This window comes from Pseudophryne corroboree, chromosome 6 (assembly GCF_028390025.1).
Source record: "Pseudophryne corroboree isolate aPseCor3 chromosome 6, aPseCor3.hap2, whole genome shotgun sequence".
In the NCBI taxonomy this organism is placed as follows: domain Eukaryota; kingdom Metazoa; phylum Chordata; class Amphibia; order Anura; family Myobatrachidae; genus Pseudophryne; species Pseudophryne corroboree.
In genome coordinates, this window is record NC_086449.1 from 55258038 (window position 1) to 55264037 (window position 6000).

Here is a 6000-nt window from a genome sequence, read left to right on the forward strand (position 1 = left end):
TCATTATGGGGTATCGTGTGTAGAATTTAGAGGGGAAAAATGTATTTATTCCATTGTGGAATAAGGCTGTAACATAACAACATGTGGAAAAAGTGAACCGCTGTGAATACTTTCCGGATGCAATGTATATTTGCCCCATTGTAGCTTCAGCATCCATTATTACATCTTCTTGCATCTACCACTAGATGCCTTTTGGTGACTTTTTTTGTTCTAGGTTCTTGTATCCATAGTATTTTCTCCTAACATCGGCTTAATATTTGTGAATAGTGATTGGGATACGGTTGGTGTAATAAGCAAGAAAATATATCTTTCTAAAGAATGATATGGTTTCCTAAACTCTGAAGGTGTATCATATAATGTGCTCATAATATTTAATTTTATCTTTTTTTAACTTCCCCCATGATGCTGGACATGCCCACTATCTGGAAAGTCTTGGGGGAGGGTGCTGCTGCCATGGCCCATGGCTAGACCTTACACCTCTGGTGCTGCCCATGTGGGGCCACTAGTACAGATTTTTCCAGGGCCGCTTTTTGTTCCCAGTCCGCCCCTGCCTGCAACAGTTTTAGCATGGCCGAATAGCAAAATTGTAGCAAGGCAGCTGGTATGTGTAGTTCAACAACAGCTGGAGGGCCGAAGGATCCCCATCCCTGCACTATAAGATTATCTCTCCAATCTGGCTGGTTGGAACGAAAATCTGGTAATGTCTGGGAGCAAATGACAATCAACCATTTGGTCCCTAAATCCGGAAAATGGGCAAAAACACTGGTTCGGATAAATTGGTTAAGTCAAATGGATTTAAGCAATTTGTTTGAATGACCATTTTTGTCCATTTGCCAGTGTTTGGGAGCAAATGGTCAACTGTCAGTTGCTCCCATATACTGTATTACCAGATTTCCGTTCCAACCAGAATGATTGGACAGATAATCTTATAGAGTATATCCATCTTTAGGGGTATATTTACTAAAGTGCGGGTTTAAAAAAGTGGAGATGTCGTTCATAGCAACTTATCAGATTCTACTTATTATTTATCTAGCATCTTCTAGAAGATAATAGAGCTAATCTGATTGGGTTCTAGGGGCCACATCTCCACCTCTTTAAAGTGCCCCTCAATCTCCTATTCTCTGACCTGCAACCACTGATCTGTGTGAAAGGCCGTCTGTCTCTTCAATGGTCGCAGAAGCCTGGAGCAAATCCTCCATGACAAAGTTTAGGGCCACCTATTTTTCTATCTTTGCTCTTTTCAAAGGCTGGCTATGCCACAGATAATAGCCTGTGTGGTTGTGGAAGTAGCAGCTAATTCAGCAAGATAAAGAATGCCAATTTTCTTTTAAAGCAAAACCAACCTGGTTTTGTTCTAACAAATAAACAAAAATAAAATGAAAAATGATGATTTACAGTAAATCTTTCAACAAAATCCCTGAAATCTTTTCTCTTTCTGCAACCAGCGGGCTATTACCTTTGGCCCAATGTGATGTCACCAGAAAATGTATATTTGCCATAGAATCTCACATAGAACTGGTTTTCTCAGTTTGGGGCAGATGTCCTAAACCTTTGAGACTGATAAAGAGGAAAGAGTTAAAGTGCCAGCCAAACAGTTCCTAATTGACAGGTACCACTTATTGGTTGGTAGTTTATTTCTCTCCACTTATCATTCTCCAAGGCCTAATACAGTGCATCTGGAAAGTATTCACAGTGTTTCACTTTTTCCACATCTTGTTACGTTACAGCCTTATTCCAAAATTGAATAAATTATTTTTTCCCCTCAAAATTCTACACAGAATACCCCATAATTACAACGTGAAAACGTTTTTTTTTTTTTCAGATTTTTGCAAATTTATTAAAAATAAAAAACTAATAGGCCCTACACACTTAAAGATTATCTATCCAATCTGGCTGATTGGAAAGAAAATCTGGCAACGTCTGGGAGCAAATGACAATCAACCATTTGCTCACAAATTCCAGAAAATAGACAAAAACTGTTGTTCAGATAAATTGGTTTAATGAAAGAAACTTAACTAATTTGTCTAAAAGACCATTTTTGTCTGTTTTCCAGTATTTGAGAGCAAATGGTTGATTGTCATTTGCTCCCAGACGTTGCCAGATTTTCTTTCCAATCAGCCAGATTGGACAGATAATCTTTAAGTGTGTAGGGCCTATAAGAAATCACATGTACATAAGTACTCACAGCCTTTGCAATGAAGCTCAAAATTGAGCTCAGGTGCATCCTGTTTCCACCGATCATCCTTGAGATGTTCCTACAGCTTAATTGGAGTCCATCTGTGGTAAATTCAGTTGATTGTACATGATTTGGAAAGGCACACACCTGTCTATATGGGTGTAGTATGGTATGCCGGCAGCCGGGCTCCCGGCGACCAGCATACCGACGCCGGGAGTCCGACCGCCGGCATACCGACACCGTGGCGAGCGCAAAGGAGCCCCTTGCGGGCTCACTGTGCTCGCAACACTATTTTATTCTCCCTCCAGGGGGATCGTGGACCCCCACGAGGGAGAATATATGCCGGTATGCCATGTGTCGGGATTCCGGGGCCGGAATACTGTGCGCCGGGATACCGGCATTCGGCAAACTGAAGACCACCCATCTATATAATATCCCACACTTGAAAGTGCATGTCTGAGCACAAACCAAGCATTAAGTCAAAGGAATTGTCTGTAGACCTCTGAGACAGGATTGTCTCTATGCACAAATCTGGGAAAGGGTCCAAGATATCAAAGGATTGGCTTCAGGACTACTCTGTGAATGTCCTTGAGTGGCCAAGCCAGAGCCCAGACTTGAATCCGATTGAACATCTCTGGAGAGATCTGAAAATGGCTGTGCACGGACGCTTCCCATCCAACCTGATGGAGATTGAGAGGTGCTGCAAAGGGGAATGGGCAAAACTACCAAAAGATAGGTGTGCCAAGCTTGTGGCGTCATATTCAAAAAGACTTGAGGCTGTAATTGCTGCCAAAGGCGCATCAACAAAGTATTGAGCAAAGGCTGTGAATACTTATGTACATGTGATTCATTCGTTTTTTTATTTTTAATAAATTAGCAAAAATCTGAAAAAAAAACTTTTTTCATGTTGTCATTATGGGGTATCGTGTGTAGAATTTAGAGGGGAAAAATGTATTTATTCCATTTTGGAATAAGGCTGTAACATAACAACATGTGGAAAAAGTGAACCGCTGTGAATACTTTCCGGGTGCACTGTATATTTGCCCCATTGTAGCTACAGCATCCATTATTACATCTTTTTGAATCTACCACTAGATGCCTTTTGGTGACTTTTTTTGTTCTAGGTTCTTGTATCCATAGTATTTTCTCCTAACATCGGCTTAATATTTGTTGACAGTCAATAAAAGCTATGTGGATTTCAAAAGCTTAAGACTAATTTCTCTGGAAGAATAAAATCAATACAATAGCCTTCGCTACACTGTCCATTAACTAGAGTATGACCTTCCAATGTTGATCAACCACAAACTCTGCCAAGCTGTTAGATTCTTGGCAAACCAAGAGGTGCAGGCTTTTTAAAAAGAAATTATTTAGCAAAAATTAGGTTTGTCTGGGAAAATCCCTGGGGGTGCCTAAACCTAACCTCCCCCGCTTCCTGCAGCCTAAACCTAACCCAAAACCTTCCAGGGGGTGCTTAAACCTAACCCCTCCTTCTTGCAGCCTAATCCTAACCCCCCCCCCCCCTCCCCAAATCCTGAGCCTAAGCCACCCCCCATGGCTTACTTCTCCGGCGGCCTGGCGATCACTCATTCAAGATTCCGCCGGTTGTTGGGATTCCTGTGTCGGGATGGTGATCCTAGTCGGGGCACTGGCACTGGCATTTCAAGCAGTGTTGGTATTCCGGCATCAGTATTTTGACTGCCTTTATCCCAAGTGCCAGGCTCCTGACCTTATCCGGTGCAGCAGCCTGTACATGACTTAGAAGCCGTAGTTCAGCCTGGAGAGCTTGGTAGACCCTCATCTGGACCTGAGACCTTGTAACCACTTTTGTGATACTCCATGCAGAAAATTTACATAATATAGTTAAAATATTGACCATTATGTTAGTGCAGTTGGGACCTGAGTGGAAAGCACCACAGCCTGTCCAGTTAAATTTAATGTGATAACCTTTAACCCCTTGCCTGGTGTAAATGTATAGGATACGACCGCAGCCAGTAGTGCATTACCTGACCGGGTTATCTATGACCGCCAACATCATTTCTGAAATGGCATCCCAGAATGCAGTGCAAGAACCAAAGTGCAAGGTGGGGAACACCGGCCATCTCCCCGTCCCCTCCCCAGCACAACTACGCAAAGATCAACCGCAGCAGGGTGGATTGATGATCAGTAACGACTGCCACTCGATCAGCTGTTCTCTGCTATAAAGTGTAGAGGCGGGGCTATGTTGTGGGGGAATTAATGGCGCTGGAAGTGGGATTGCTGCTCCACAAAAAGTAGTTTTTTTGACTAGAGGTAGCATATACAGTATGTTAAATAATAAGTGACATGCATAGTGACACATGGGGAGGGGGTGCACTAATCAGTGGTGGCCCATTAACACAAGGTACGAGTGGGGTCTCTGCCACTGGGGTTTATTACCACTATGGGGTGGGACCTAATATTCTGGTAATCTTTTTACACTGGGTAGGGGAGGGGGGGCTATTTTTGATAGGGATGGGAAGTAATTTTTCAATGGGGGCCTATGGACACACCCTAGGTACTTTTTTCTAAAATACAATATTTAAATATATTAAAGTACTTTTTCAACTTTATTAAATAAAATGAAAAAACAGCGGCATTTGGGGAATGGGGGGGGGGGGTCATTTAAGTTGTTAATTACCTGGAAGTCAGCTGTGATTAAGCGATACAGTTTTCTATGTGTGGCTATGTTTTAAAAACCACAAAAAAATCCTAGCATTGTCTGGGTGGTAAGGCGGGCACAGACACCAGATTTCATCCTTTTAAATAAGAAGCTGTAGTTCTGCCAGTGACGTGCGGTGATGTCAGGGGCGTGTGGTGAGGTCAGGGTCTGGGGAGGCACTGCAAATAAACACCCCCCCCCCCCCCAGGGAAAAAACAATGCAGTCCCCCCACACCGCTAAAACCAGCACCAGGCAGAACCAGCCAGGGGGGATAATGCCATTACAGGGGAGACACTCAGTGTGGGGTCCCCCTGCCATGCCATTATACACCCCCCAAACCAGTCAGCCCAGGGCTGATATTCTTTGGAAAGTGGGGCCCCAAAAAAATTAAAATGGGGTCCCCCCTCCCGAGCAATAACCAGCACTGGGCTGATAGCCCAGTGCTATGCCCCGCACCCCTGGTGGCGGTGGGTGCGGGGTTCATTGTATGCTAATACTGTTCTTTACAGGTGGCCTACAGGTCCCAGCAAGCCAGCAAGCCAGCAAGGTCCCAGAGAACCACAAGTGCCAGCATGCCCGAACATAAAGGGCCCGCTGGCACCTGTAGTCCACCTGTAAAGAAAATATAAAAAAAAAACACTTCCCAGGGCTTCTGGCATCTTCACCTGGTGGGCGGCGGCTGCTAAGCTCTTTTGCATAGCCGCCGCTCATCCAGGACTTCTGGCGTCTTCGGTCTTCAGGAGCTCTTCTCAGCTCCTCCTCCGCCGTCGGACTGACAGCCGCTGCCTCGCGCTGACTTATATAAGTCAGCGGAGGGGGCGGGGCGATGCTTGGCTCGCGGCGGCCATCTTGAATTTAAAAAATGACGCTGAGGCGCCATTTTTGAAATGGGTATCGCTTCCGCTGCCAAACTCTGCTGAACTGTACGTACTGCCGCGTCCCGCCGCCGCTACCGCCGCCCGCATTACCGCCGCCCGCATCACCGCCGCCAGCACCTCCGCCGCCCGGTCCGCCACATCCCGCACCTCCGCCACCACCGACGCCTACACAGTGATTGACAGCGGATCCAGTGACGGATCCGCTGGCCAATCACTGTGGCCTCACTAACAGGGGACGTGCTTTCACAGGTTGAAAGCACGTCCCTGT